The sequence below is a fragment of the Patagioenas fasciata genome, chromosome 33 (genome assembly GCF_037038585.1).
Source record: "Patagioenas fasciata isolate bPatFas1 chromosome 33, bPatFas1.hap1, whole genome shotgun sequence".
Lineage (NCBI taxonomy): Eukaryota > Metazoa > Chordata > Aves > Columbiformes > Columbidae > Patagioenas > Patagioenas fasciata.
The window spans coordinates 1944524-1959369 of record NC_092552.1 but is presented as its reverse complement, the minus strand read 5'-3'; the positions used below and the strand labels follow the sequence as shown (position 1 = coordinate 1959369).

At 55.2% G+C, this 14846-nt stretch overlaps 1 non-coding gene across 1 annotated transcript; it reads right to left on the bottom strand.

Moving 5' to 3' along the window:
• Positions 1–7776: 7776 nt before the first annotated feature.
• Positions 7777–7861, bottom strand: LOC136115829 (small nucleolar RNA SNORD45). Its single transcript, XR_010653295.1, has one exon. It is a non-coding gene; the product is annotated as a small nucleolar RNA SNORD45 (small nucleolar RNA).
• Positions 7862–14846: the final 6985 nt, after the last annotated feature.

Below are 14846 nucleotides of genomic sequence, written 5' to 3'. Positions count from 1 at the left end.
GGCCTCTACAAAGACCCGTTTCCAGCTCTAGGATAAGCCACAGCACTCGTGTACCTGAGTCTATTTGTTAAATACATTCCTCTCTTTTTAAGAACTGCACTAGCACCCAGTGGAAGATGCAGGAGCAGACACAGTGTCTGCAAGGGAGGGAGGAGATTTAGGATTCCAAAAATTGCCCCAAATTACCTCGAGATAGTCCTGAAGGGCTGTGTCCAGCATGACGAGGTCAGTGAGGAAGGTACCCAGGTAAGGTACCGTGCCTTGTGTGACTCCCTGCAAACGGTCAGAGCAATGGTGGATTAATTGACTGAGAAGTAATAATTATACTAATTAGAATACTCCTGTGGAAGCAAACAAAACACAACTAGTCTGCTTCACCAAACAGCGCTCTTGTAAATGATGCTTTCACGACATCATCCTTGGTATCTCAGCCAGCGGTTCATGTCTGCACAGAGCGGTATATAAGCCAAAGTGCTCATTCGTAACTCCTCTGCGTCAAATCTCGCTGTGCGGCACCTCTCGGCCCAGCAGAAAAGCCGGGATTTACAGACCCGTCTTCCCCAAAGCACCGCATACGGGAGCTCATTGGTCAGGAACAGGGCTGAGCTCGGCTTTGGGTGAGATCACAACCTGGCAACTCAAGCTCATTCCCACCTTCAGCAGCAGCTCCCTGCTCGTCGCAAAGTTGTCACAGTCGGAGAAGATTTCGCAAAGCTCTTCGAACATCAGCATTGTGTCCCTGTACAGGAAAAGATTCAATGATTTAAGTTGTTTGTAAGCACTCTGAATCAGACCAGGGGACAATTTTTTTCTCAAGAATCGTTAACAGTTGGGCACAGAAAAGATAAAAGCACCAAAACACACCCAGTGACACACTGCACAGCCTTACTTTGGAACGCAGGCCCAGGTCTTCTTCAGGCGATAAACCGAGGTGGACTGCAAGGCGGAAACGATGGCCTTCAGAGACGAAAAGTTGTTCAGGATCCTACATTGCTGTGAAAGGAGCGGTTAGAAACACAGGAGCGTTAAACGTCAGCATCACCAATAGTCAGTGCTCTTCTGTCTGCCCCGTGTCCTGCTTGCTGCACATTCTCCCTGCTAAGCGGGCAGCTCTACAAATACTGAGCATCAAAAATATCACTCCCCGCTACAACCCCCCTGTCCCCTCCCAGCTCCACGGCACCCGCACAAGGAACGTTAAACAGTCGCGAATAAACGCTTTACACGTCCGATACGGATCCACTTCTCCAAGATCTTCGCTCTTGGCTGTGTCTTTAATTCTTTGCTCTCCAGGATGGTGCTGAGCACGCAGTTGGTGACGGTGTTGAACTGCGAGGTGGTGGCTCTGATGCTCTGTGCCAGCTGTTTGTTCTCTTTCTTGTCCCTTCGGGACCAGATGCAGCCCAGGCAGTGGTGGGGCACAACGTTCTGGAAGAGTGTCTAGAGGGAAACAGAGGTGTCCAACTCAGCCTGGAGCGCTACTGCCCACAGCAAGAAATGCACGGTTACAGTACAAACTGCAGCTGAATCAGAGGCCTCGCTGCTCACAGGGGGGACAGCAGGCAGTGACCGGCCCGGGGATGACAGGCCCCCCCTCCCCTAGGGGGCGCTCGGCTGGGCCAAAGGACGTTTCCTTGCTTTATATTTTCTACCACATTCATCTGGAGACGAGGAGGAAAGCCATCAGACAGTACCGCTGTTCAAAAACAGGTACAGGCCTGGACTAAGATGTTTACAAAAGGTGTTTTTCCACTAATTGTCGTTAAAAACACACTAAACTCATGTGATGTTTGTCTCCCTTGTTTTTCCACTCGTTCACAGACCAGGCCCAAGGACATTCACACATCCCATGCACTTGGGGGCGGTTATCCGGCCCGAGATACCATTCTCACGAGTCTGGGCTATAACTTTTTACAATTACGAGAAATGTACTTCAAAGTAATCTGTCCAAGGCCCTTTATATATTATTATGTTAGTATTATGTCTTTGACCGTCCAGATGGTCACGTTAGTATTGATCTTCCTTTATCATCCAGGTGGCTGGAACCACACATCTTGCTTTTCCACATTTACTTTCCAACATGAGTCCTCAAGACATTACCTTAGAATCTCTCCCATATGGCCAGTTGAACAGCTTGTCAGAGGAAACAAGGTGAAGTGGGTGCACTCTGATGAAAACAAGGTTTCATACAAGTTAATCATTGTTTTACTTATCTAGTAATACTATATAACAGATTTAAAGCAGTGCAGAGAATGCCACGTTGTACACCTCGTGTTGCAAACATCGGCACTGAGCGTATTTCTGATATGAAATACAGGTGGATGCCTCTTGCAAAATTTTTGTTTCCTTATAGAATGTTTTTCCATTTTGTTTTCCATTGTCTGGACTGCTTTTCCTATTTCTCTTTTTTTTTTTCCATCCTAGGATGTGAATGTAACTTCCTACGATCGGCTCTTTGGGAAAGAGAGTGAAATGCAGGTGTTCACTTTGCTCTAGTTGGGAGGGGAGCAAACACAGCAGTTTTGACTATTGATGTGATTCAGAGCAGCACATCAGGCACATGCGCTGGGTGCAGCTTTTTAGTGCAATACTTGCAGAATCATGAGGGTAAAAACCTCCTCTGCTGAGGCCATGACATGAGGGGCAACGTGTCGGGCAGAGTGACAGAGAGGACCCAGGTGTCCGGGCACCGGCACAGCAGTGGGAGCATGGACACGGACACACATCCACACGCAGGCGTAGCTTTGCTGAAGGGATTTACTGATCATGAGAGGGAAATGGCCCAGGGCTCCCAGGGGATCAGACGGGGTCATCCAGGGATGATCATCTCCTCATGTCACTGGAGGGGGACAGGACACGGCTGTCACCATCAGTTTCAGTTCTGAAATCAGAGCCCAAAATGAGATCTCCAGTGTCAGCTGGGACACGAGGGGAGGCTTCTCCCCACCGTCTCTCTGCAGAGACCCAGGGAAGGAGAGAAGAGTTGGAGCCCTCAATCAACCCAGGACAAGACTCGGTTCTCCTGAGATCCATGTGGCACCCAGAGCTCCTTGGCCAGTGTGTCATTAGCCCCGGATGCCCCTACATCTCCCAGAACCCTGCCCAGCCCTCAGGGTGATCCTTGGGGTCTGTAAGGCCCCAGAGCCCCAGCCTGGCCTGCACGGTGACCCTCTGGGTCCGTAGAGCCCCGCTGGGTGCAACAAAAGTCATGGGGGCAGCTCTGTCCAGCGTGGCCTGGGACACAGGGCATGGACAGTCTCCTCTGTTTGCTTCTAGATCCACGTTCTGCCCACCCAGGACCCTTTGTGGGGCTGGAGATGCCCTGATGCTGCTCACCAGCAATGGAGGAGATGGGTGCACTAGCACTTCAGCATCTGGAAGATCTGGAACCTGGTGTTTCTGCTGCAAAACATCATCCACCCTGAGAGACAGAGGGAGCTGGGGAGAAAGGTTGGGTGAGGGACACACTTGGGTGCACTGGGAGGCAGGGGAAAGCGATGGGGTCCTTGGGAAGGTGACTCCAGGGAAAATGGGGTGCGTGAGTTTGTGTGGTGGGGCACAGAAAGCAGTGGAGGTCCTGGGGAAGGGGCTGTGTCCTGGGGTATCGTGGGGTGCACTGGGCTGTAGTGGGTTGTGATGGGATGGAAGGGAATGCAATGGGAGCCCTGGGCAATGGGGCATCCCTGGGAAAACACTGGGGAGCAGGGATGTTCTGTGGGGCTGCAGGGGGTGCATGGGAGTGTACTGGGGCACACTGGCATGTTCTGGGGAACACTGGGATGCCCTGGAGTTTTGTGGCCGTGGGAGGGAGGGTGTGGGGCAGCAGAACTTGTGACACCTACCGCAGCCCTCTTCACTCGCCCCAGTTTGAGTCCCTGCTGTAGAGAGACCATGAGACCTCACTGGTCACTGGGATGTCCCAGCCCCAGCAAGGGAGGGGAGGACCAAGGTGCCCTCCAGTTCCCAGACTGGATGTCCTCCAAGTCCGCCCCACTACTCACATGCAGGAGAGACCCTCCACTTGCTTCCAGCAATGTTCCTGGAAATGCCTATGAAAGAAGAGAAAGGGGTTGGAGACAAATGGGGCTGTGGGTGGGGCACAGGTGTCCCCAGCCCCACCCAGGCCCATGGATTCTCCCTCATCTGAGCGTGAAAATCCCTTCTGCTCCCCCCAACCTCATTCCTCCAAGTTTCACCTGGGATACCTGTTCATGGCGGACCAGGGCTTGGGTTGGAGAAAAGGATAACATGGGAATTTGGGGCCTCCAAGGAGGACGGTGGCTGGGGGGGACCCAGAGGCAGGGCACTGTTGTGAACTCGCAGAACCCAAGGGACCGGGCTGGGGGTGCTGGAGGGACAGGACTGCATGGGATGCAAGCGAGGGGTAAAGAATTCAAGGGGAGGGGACACGGGGAATTCAGGTGAGGTTGTTGGTGGGGGCAGGAGGAAGAGGACAGCAGAGGAACAAAACGCGGGGATCGGGAAAGTGTTTGGGAGGGGGTGTTCAAGGAGGGGGATCTGGGGGCACTACCGCAGGGGACAGGGTGAAAGGCAAAGGGCGGAGTGGAAAGATGGAAAGAAAGGCATTGGCATCCATCAAAGAGAGGGCATTTGGGGACCCTCTATAGGACACAGAGGAGATCCTGAGGAGGAGATACCTGAGGGGTCTTAAAGGATGGAATGGGGAGGCCCAAAGAAGAGGGGTGTGGGGGCACCAAGACAAGAAACTGGGAGCGGCCCTCACTGGAGCCTCACCTGCGCATCCTCCAGGGTGCACAGCAGGATGGTGAAGAGCAGGGCCACACTGAGCACTGCGACCTTCATCTTCCTCTGCGGTGCAGCGAGTCCTGGGTGATGCCAGAAAAGGTGAGGGCACCTTTATCCCTCCCAGGACGACTCCTTGCCCCTCCCCACGCCTCCAGCCCCCAGGGCAAAGCTTGGCAGAGACACCCGCCCTGGCAACCCAGCCTTGGCACAGAGTCACCCCCGCCTTGAGCACTGATCCAGCTGCCTTCCCTGGCATCAGTGCGGCTTCCTGCATGGGGCAGCTGCACGGGGAAGGGCCCGGGCATCCACAGTGGTGAGGGGGGACAGCAGTGTGTCCCTGACAGCCAGACACCCTATGGTGATGACCCACTGCTCCAACTCGAAACCATCCTGCAACAACCCCAAAAGCCTGATCCCCCCACCTGCCAGTGCCCCTCACCTCCCAGCACCACCATCTCCCAGTGCCCCTCAACTCCCAGGCCAGTCTTTCCCTATGGAACCCCCCCTAGAGATGACACCAGCCTCAAATCTGGGGTCTCTAAGCACAATTATCTCTGAGCCCTTTCCAGCCCCTTAAATAAATGAGGGGCTGGGAGTCACTCCTCTTCTTGGGGCACCAGGGACCCCAGGATTAGGGAACTCTGGGAGGTGGGAGGACAGCTGGGGCAATGTGGACAGCTGGTGACTGGGATCCTCAGTCACTGGTGGCACTGACAATGGGGAGCACTGGTGAATCCTGGGCTCTGGGAGAGGAGGGCTGGGCTTGGGGGAAGTGCTGGGGTGGTGTCAGTGCCCAGCTCCAGCCCACCCCATTTCCCTTGCACCGCCAGCCCCCAACTGGTCCAGTCTGCAGCCACAGCTGAGAACAGAGCAGAGGGAACATCCCCTGCCCTGGCTCTCACCTGTCCCTGTCCGGGGTCACTGTGCCCTCCCAGACAACCTGGGTCCCGCCCTGTAGAGCTGATCCCACATGGTGGGTCCCAGTGTCCCTGTCCCCAGCCCTGTCCCTTCCTGGGACTTGGCCACAGCTCACCAAAGGCCCTTGTCCCCACCGAGTGTCCCTTCAATGCCCCCATCTTCGGCCCAGGCCAGCGCTGTCCCTGAGCAGGACGTGGCCATCCAGAGGGACGTGATGAAGCGGGCGCTTGTTCCCAGGCAGCCGCTCGGAGCTCATTGCAGGACGGAGCTCCCCTGGCACGAGGAGGGATGTTTGCTCCCACAGCGGCTCTGATCAGCTCTGTTTGCCCAGGGCCCATGGCACAAGAAGCCCGTTCACCAAGATCGGTGCCTCACAGAGTGACCGATCAGGGGATCCAGGGCAGTTAAAGCAGCCTGGAAGCCTGGGCTCCCCCAGCCCTGGCAGCGGGCAGAGCCCACAGAGAAGGGCAGTGCTGGGGCAGCGGGGAGGAGCAGGTCCTGGGGCACCCGCACGCCTGGGGCTCCCTGGCTGCCCTGGGCACAGGCTGGAGCCCAGAGGCCGGGGGGTCCCAGGGGAGCAGCTGGACAGCCGGGGTGCCGCTCTGCTTCGGGACAGCCTGGGGAGTCCTGCCGGAGCGGGGCTCAGAGCAGCTGGGGGATGGAGCTGTGTCCCCAGGGGCACGGCCTCCCCTGCCCTCTCCCCCGCCCGCCTTGCAGCTCTCCCTGGCTTTTTGCGGGGCGCGGGGTTCCCTTCACTGCGCCCCTGGCCCAAACATCCCCATCCTGGGGGCCCTGGTCAGCATCCTCTGGGCACTGTGGGGCAGTGTGACAGTGGGGGAATCAATGGGTTTATAACTCCAGTCTCAGTGGCTGCTGCCCGGGCGACCTGGATGTTGAGCGGTTTCCAGCACCAGTCTGTGCTCACTGACTGGAGCAGAAGAGGGATCTCAGATTCCCAAGACCCGATTTCTGTCCCTGCAGAGCTGGCAGCCCTTCAGGGACATACCTGTGTTTGCTTTGATATTCTTCAGTGGCTGACTCTGGGCTGTGTGAGCATCTCCATGATGTACTTTTACAACCATGTTCTCCGTACAGACAGCAACACCTTGCCACAGTTCAGCAGCCTCTTGGAAAGTAAATGTGGAAAAGCAAGATGTGCGGTTCCAGCCATCTGGATGATAAACGAAGATCAATACTAACATGACCATCTGGACGGTCAAAGACATAATACTAACATAATAACATAGAACGGGCCTTGGACAGAGTACTTTGAAGTACGTTTCTCATAACTGTAAAACGTTATAGCCCAGACTCGTGAGAATGGGATCTCGGGCCGGATAACCGCCCCCAAGTGCATGGCATGTGTGAATGTCCTTGGGCCTGGTCTGTGAACGAGTGGGAACGTAACTGAAATAAACATCACATGAGTTTAGTGTGTTTTTAATAACAATTACTGGAAAAACATCTTATGTAACATCTTGGTCCAGGCCCACATCTGTCCCCAAGGAACGTATTTTGGTGTTGGGGCAGGGGAGGAGCACAGACAGGCAGCCCGGACCCCTGGGTCCTCTGCCCTGCTCGGGGAGGGGAGGTCGTTCCCTGTATGATGGGCTCAGCACTCCTGGGCTCACAGGAGATGTCACCCCCTCCAGAAGCCATCTGCTGTTCACAAGGCCACCAGTGCAGCAAGTCAACATTCATTTGATGCAACCAGTCTGTTAGAGCCAGTAATCCTGTGTAAAATCGATGCAAAATTACCACTGTGCTTAACTACAATGTGCCATGGAACAACCAGGCACTGACAAATCTCTCTGTTTTCCCTGGGAAATCACATTTGTGGCACTTTTACCCCCAAATCTCAGCAGCAGCGTTTGTTAACACCGGTTAACAGCTTTGGGTACCCAGAGCTGCCTTCAGCTCACGTGAAAACGTCTCCTCGTAACGCCCAGCGTGAGCCCAAGAATGACGCCTCCCCAACGCCCAAACTGAGGAACCTCAAGCAGTGCCCCCTTCTCCAAGGGCTGCGTTACAATCTGTGACAGAAAGGGGCTTCCACAGCCTGGAAAAGCTCCACAAGGAACTGGAGATTCCTGGGTCTCAGAGTAATTCTAGAGCTCAAGTGGTGACAGCCATCAGCTCCAGCTCAGACAATACATGCCAACGCCCATCACTGACCCAGGAAGGCAGCTCTTCCTGTCCTGCCCAACGCCTTCAAATCCAGCACACTTTGTCCCTCCAACAGGAGGCAGCTGATTGATTTCTAACACCACTCTTCTCTGTCTACTTCGAGATGAACCAGACATACGTTATACAAGCAACCAAGTCCCCGCCTGGAAGCAGCGGAGCCTTTTGCCTTCTCCTTCCCACCCCACTTTGCAGGAGAAGGAAAACAAACGGCAGAAGAGACGCTGAGAAATTCAACCACCACATGGAGAGGGAACCTTTGAGAGCGGGAAAACTTATCCGTACAATGGAGAGAGCTACGCTGAATGAATAACACTGAAAACGAACCCTTCTTGCAGGGTAAAGTGCACAGCAATTCAAGACCTGCTGAACAGACCCCTGCCATTCTCAGCAATAAACAACCCCCAAGGCTCAACCAGCCAGCCAGGGTCACTGCTCTAAATCCAAGCGCAGCTGCACCGACCTGAGCCAACACGGACACAGCCGCCTCCCTTGGCCCACACGAAGCTGCACAGGCCACGCGCTGCTCCAACAGGAACGTGCTGGGGACACCCGGGTTTCTCATGGCGGCCTCTGCGCTGTCACCTGCACAAAGCACCAAGAGACCGGCAGCTGTGGGCTCAGCTCCGGGGGTTCCCGGAACCGGGGTCTCCAAGGGCCCGTTCGCACACGGACCCTTGTGCGCGCGCCCCGACCGCGGGCGCCTCTCCCGCCCCCATCCCGACCCGCCGCTCACCTCCCCGGACCCGCCGCTCGCTCCCCCGGACCCGCCGCTCGCCTCCCCGGACCCGCCGCTCGCTCCCCCGGACCCGCCGCTCCCCGCCCCGGACCCGCCGCTCGCCCCCCCGGACCCGCCGCTCGCTCCCCCGGACCCGCCGCTCGCTCCCCCGGACCCGCTCAGCAGCCTCGGCTCAGCAGCCTCCGCTCGCCCCAGCCCTGTAGCCGGAAATTGCGTCACCGGGAGGGGCGAGCCGAGCGGCGCTGCCGGCAGGACCCCGCCAGAGCTGTCCGATTATTCGCCTGACCCGCCAAATTTTTATACGAAATGTGACTGAGTTGAACAGTTATTAAAATAACAAAGTCTCTGGCAGCCGTGCCGTCATGGTGGCTCAGAGAGTGGAAAACCCCCTGAACTGCAGGTCAGCCTCAGCTCTCAGATGAGCTCCTCCCCGCCCTCCGCACCGCTGACCCCGCAGCACAAAGCGCGACCGGCGCGTCCCGCGGGCGGACTCGGTGTCCGCGCTCGTTCGTCGCCTCCTCGCTGGCTGCAGCGGGACTGAGGGGCTGTGGGTTCCAAACCTGCGGTTTGCTGCCCTTGCACAGAGGAGAAGGCTCGGCTGCTGAGAACAGGTTCCGTGTTAAACTCGGCTGAAGAGAAGTTTCTCCTCCTGGGATCTCAGAACAGCAGCAGCTCCAAGGAACTGACAGAGCATGGGCCGCGGGCATTTCTCAGTGTCTGTGCTGAGAGGTTTGATCTGGGCGTTGTTAATGCCAGAAAGAGGTGGAAAGATAGAGAGATAAAGATGAGGGGTCGTGCTGCACAGAGTTACAGCATTTTTGCAAATGAGGAACTGAAATACGTAGCTTACGCTTTTTCTATGGATAAACAACATTTAATCCAATTCCTTAACTGTATTCCTTGAACACGTGTTCGTTAGAGCACAAGCCAAACAGCGCTGGGTGCACGGGCGATTCACTCTTTGTACTGGACATTCACATTAACAGTGCTGATAGTGGTTACATCACCAATCCCGTGTCCATTTCAATTTCAATTCCCCTGGTCCTTGGGTTACTCCCCAGGTTCTTTCTCCCGTCCGTGGTCCTTTAACTCAAGAGCCGTGTGTCCACCCTTTCTCTGCAGTCCGAACGGCTGGTTCTGTAGTTAATGAGGCAAGAAAAGGTCCTTCCCATCGTGGGGTCAGAGTTTCCTCTTTCCAGGTTTTAATTAGTGCTTTATCCCCAGGTTGTATTTTATGAATCGGAAACCCTAAAGGCAGAGTCTGATTTAAAATCTCTTTCTCCCTTTATTTAGTTCCTGCGACTATAAACTTCATATGCAATTTCAATTAGCTGAGCAATAGTTACATCCCTCAGCTCCTCCCTTTTGTAGTTTCTTACACTAATTTCAGACCCAGATCAGTCTGTGCGCAGAACAACACTGACTGCAACACAGCTAACCCAGAATTTCACATTCACATCACTTCCCCCTCTCATTTACTCTCATGTGTACAGATGCATCTGAACGGGGAGCGTGGTGGCACTTTAATAATGGAACCGGTTCTCATTTTGTAATTATCTCCCCGAACAAAATTCTTTTGGTACCAAATATAAACGTGCGAAGTAAAAGGCTGAGCTCAGACACGCAAACCGCACGCCAAGCTCAAATATACAAACAGATCACAATTACATTCATTGAAGACAATATCTCGATTTTAGCCTTGCGCCTTTGGGCCGCTCGCTGCTCAGCCGGGTGGAGGCACCGCTGGGGCTCCTGACAAACAGGGCAGTGCGGCTGGAGCCCCATCGGCACCCGCCCCGCTGCTCCAGCGAGCTGGGCTGGGCAAGGCTTTGATTGGTGTCCATCTGGGTGATACAGCTGTTATCCCAAAACCAGGGGTCTGTACTCGGTGTGCACACGGAAGAAAAGCCACATTTAGTACACCGAGATGAGACACAGCCTGTCAAAAGCAGCACGAAAAACACACGTTCTCACTGTTTTCCCTACACACTACACTGAATTCTAAACAATGTAGCCTTGTATTAACTTTCCAAACATTAACATAATGTGTTTTCCAGTAAAACATAGGCTGTGTTGTAAATCCAAAGCGAGTAATGCCATGGTTTGCACAGTTCTGATGTGAATATTGGTGTTTGTGCCCAGCAACACATTGTATTTCATTGTGAATGCGCCAGAATATTTCCGGTCTGACTTTGTGTTGTACAGATAATGTCAGATTGGTTTTAGATCGTGTGGGTTCAAGGTTTGCACAGCTGAACGTGCTGCCGTGGTGTGCGTCTGTCTGTCCAGAGCCGGTAACGTGTATGTTTGTACAGCTTGTGTGTGATTTCTGTTTCTTGCAATAACAATTGTTTGGAGTGTGGTTTTTGCCATTTTCACATTGTATCACTCAGCTCTTGTTTTTCAATGCTTTTTTTTTTGCCTAATGGTTTTTGGAAAAGTTCTCAAAAACCACTGAGAAACCGTTATTGTTAAACTTGGTGCTGTTTCTTTCTTGTGAGTTGGGGCTTCAAAGAAATACCCAAACCAATACATTCCATACATTTGGAAGACAGTTCTGTGCAGCTAAATGATTCCTTTTCTTGTCCTTAAATACTTGGGCATTTGTGCTAGAACTGTGTAACAGGAGTGATATTGTTGGGGCACCTCTGAGTGTAAGTTTGTCTTGGATAGATTGCCATGAATGTAGACACTGCTGCTCCACAAAGTGATGTTCTGAAGTTCTGCATTTGATCTTTTCACTTCATCTGATGGAGCAGTGGAGTTTAATCATTTGTCTGCAAATGAAACTCCCTAAAAGGCAGTGTACAGGGAACCTGCGGCAGGGAGCTCCTGATTCCCACCTGACTCCTCCAAAGGCCTCTCTTAAAAGTGAACAAAAGCCAACAAAAGCTGCGGCCCCTCCCTCCTGGGCCACTGCGGTGGGCGCCTCCCCTGAGACCGCAGGAAGGTCCAGGCTCCTTGTCCTGAGTGCTCAGGGCATCGCTGGCAGGTGGCACCTGCTCGCCTGCTCACGGCCACTCTTGGGTGCCTTCATGGCCCAAAATCCCCGGGGATGCCACAGGGCCACCCACTTTTTCCTCGCAGAGGGCACCAGTGCCCAGGAGGCCTGGACATAGAGGTGGGCAGGGAAATGGAGATAGGCTGGTGTCGAGGGTTAAGATTGCGGGGTGACAATCAAACCCTGGCAGATGTGTTGTCAACCTCCTCTCCCCCCCACTTCCCCCTTTTGCCCCTCTATCTCCCCCCTTCCCACTCAGGGCAGGCGATCGGGAGGGGAAGAAGCACAGAGGGGAGAGAGTTGGAAAAGTTAAAGATGTTTTACTGATGCTACTGATAAGAACAGAGAAAATAATACAAATATACAAAACCCATCTTGTAAGTCTCAGCAACTGCAGAGCAGGCACCCAAAGTCCTGGATTGGACTCTGCAGCCAACCGGAGCTGGATTCAGTCTCTCACTGGCCTCCGTTCGCAGGGACGACCAGCAAGGTCCTCTCCTGCTGTCGGCCATGAGCAGAAGGGAAGGAAAAAGGCAAAAGGGAAGGAAAAGGAACGAGATCCTCGTGATCTCCCGCTTTTATATGAAGTATTCACGTGAATGGAATGTTATTCACCGTTGGTCAGTCTCTTGGTCACCAGTTTCTCGTTGCCCCTCTCGCGAGATGTCCATCCGTGCTTATCAATAAGTTTGCATTCCATTGCTGGGTTTGCCAAAACATGTGTTGGGTTCTCCAGGAAAATGCAGCTGACATGAAGCTTGAGCTGACAGGCAAATTCACTAAAAGAGAAACTTGTTTTTAACAAAACCAGGACCCCAGGGCCCAAGGGACAAGGGGGGTCCCCACGGTGCCACGATGAGCCCTGGGGACAAGGGGGTACCCCGGATGTCACAATGGGCCATGGGGACTATGGGGGGTACCCAGGATGTCACAATGAGCCCTGGGGACAAAGTGGGGTCCTGGGAAGTCACAATGGGTCCCAGTGACAAAGGGGGTGTCCATGGTGCCACAATGGGCCCTGGGGACAAAGCGGGATCGCCAGGATGTCACAATGGGCTCTGGGGACAATGAGGGGTCCAGGGACACCACAATGGGCCCTGGGGACAAAGGGGTTCCCCAGGATGTCACAATGGGCCCTGGGGACAGAGGGGTCCCCTGAATGTCACAATGGGCCCTAGGGACAAGGAGGGTCCTGGGATGTCAGAATGGGTCCTGGGGAAAAAGAGGGGTCCTGGGATGTCACAATGGGCTCTTGGGACAAAGGGGGTCTGCACCGTGTAACAATGGGCCCTGGGGACAAAGGGGGGTCCCCAGGATGTCACAATGAGCCCCGGGGACAAAGGGGGTTCCCACGGTGTCACAATGGGCCCTGGGGACAAAGGGGGTCCCCAGCATGTCACAAAGGACCCTGGGGACAACGGGGTGTCCTGAAACGTCACAATGGACCCTGGGGACAAAGTGGGGTCCTGGGATGTCTCAATGGGCCCTGCAGACAAGGGGGGTCACCACGGTGTCACAATGGGCCCTGGGGACAATGGGGGTCCCCATGGTGTCACAATGCGCCCTGCGGACAAAGTGGAATCCTGGAATGTCACAATGGGCCCTGGGGACAATGGGAGGTGCCTAGGGTGTCACAATGGGCCCTGAGGACAAGGAGGGGGCCCATGGTGTCACAGTGGGTCCCCAGTGACAAGCGAGTTCCCCATGTTGTCCCAATAGGCCCTGGAGACAAAGGTGGGTCCTCTGAATGTCAGAATGGGCCCTGGGGACAAAGGGGGGTCCCATCCTGTCACAATGGGCACTGGGGACAATGGGGGGTCCTGGGATGTTACAATGGGTCCTGAGGACAAAGGGGGGTCCCCATGGTGTCACAATGGGCACTGGGGACGAGGGGGTCCCCAGGATGTCACAATGGGCCCTGGGGACAATGGGGGTCCTTGGATCTCACAATGGGCCCTGGGGACAAAGGCTGCTCCTTAGGATGTCACAATGGGCTCTGGGGACAAAGTGGGGTCCTTGGATGTCACAATGGGCCCCAGTGACAAAGGGGGTCCCCATGGTGTCACAATGGCCTCTGGGGACAAAGGGGGTGCCCTGGATGTTACAATGGGCCCTGGGGACAAAGGAGGTCACCCAGAATGTCACAATGGGCCCCACTGACAAGGGGGGTCCCCACGGTGTCACAATGGGCCCTGGGGAAACGGGGAGTGCTGGGACGTCACAATGGGTCCTGGGGACAAAGGGGGTCCCCAGGATGTCACAATGGGACCTGGGGACCAGAAGGCATCCCCACGGTGTCACAATGGGCCCTGGGGACAATGGGGGTCCCCACGGTGTCAGAACGGGCCCTGGGGACAAAGCGGAATCCTGGAATGCCACAATGGGCCCCAGTGACAAAGGCGGTCCCCATGGTGCCACAATGGGCCCTGGGGACAAAGGGGGGGGGCCATGGTGTCATAAGGGGTGCCCAGTGACAAGGGGGGTCCCCATTGTGTCATGATGGGCCCTGGGGACAAAGGGGGGCCCAGGGTGCCACAATGGGCCCTGGGGACAAACGGGGTCCCCAGGATGTCACAATGAGCCCTGGGAACAAGGGGGGTCCCCATGGTGTCACAATGGGCCCTGGGGAAAATGGGACTTCCTGGGACATCACAATGGACCCTGGGGAGAAAGGGGGGTCCCCATGATGTCACAGTGGTCTGCGGGGATAATGGGGGGTTTTGGGACGTCACAATGGGCTCTGAGGACAAGGGGAGATCCCCATGGTGTCACAATGGGTCCCCAGTGACAAGGGGGGTCCCCACGGTGTCACAATGGGCCCTGGAGACAAAGGGGTGTCCTGGGATGTCACAATGGGCCCCAGGGACAAATGGGGTCCCCATGGTGTCACAATGGGCCCTGGGGACAAGGGGGGGTCCTGGGATGTCACAATGTGTCCTGGGCACATAGTGGGTCCCCAGGATGTCACAATGGGCCCTTGGGACAAGGGGGGTCCCCAGGATGTCACAGTGGGCCCTGGGGACAAAGAGTGGGTCCTGATGCTGTCACAATGGGCTCAAGTGACAAGAGGGCTCCCCACGGTGCCACAATGGGCCCTGTGGACAAGGCGGTCCCTCTGATGTCACAATGGGGCCTGAGGACAAAGTGGTGTCCTGAAATGCCACAATGGGCCCCAGTGACAAAGGCGGTGCCCATGGTGCCACAATGGGCCCTGGGGACAAACGGGGTCCCCAGGAT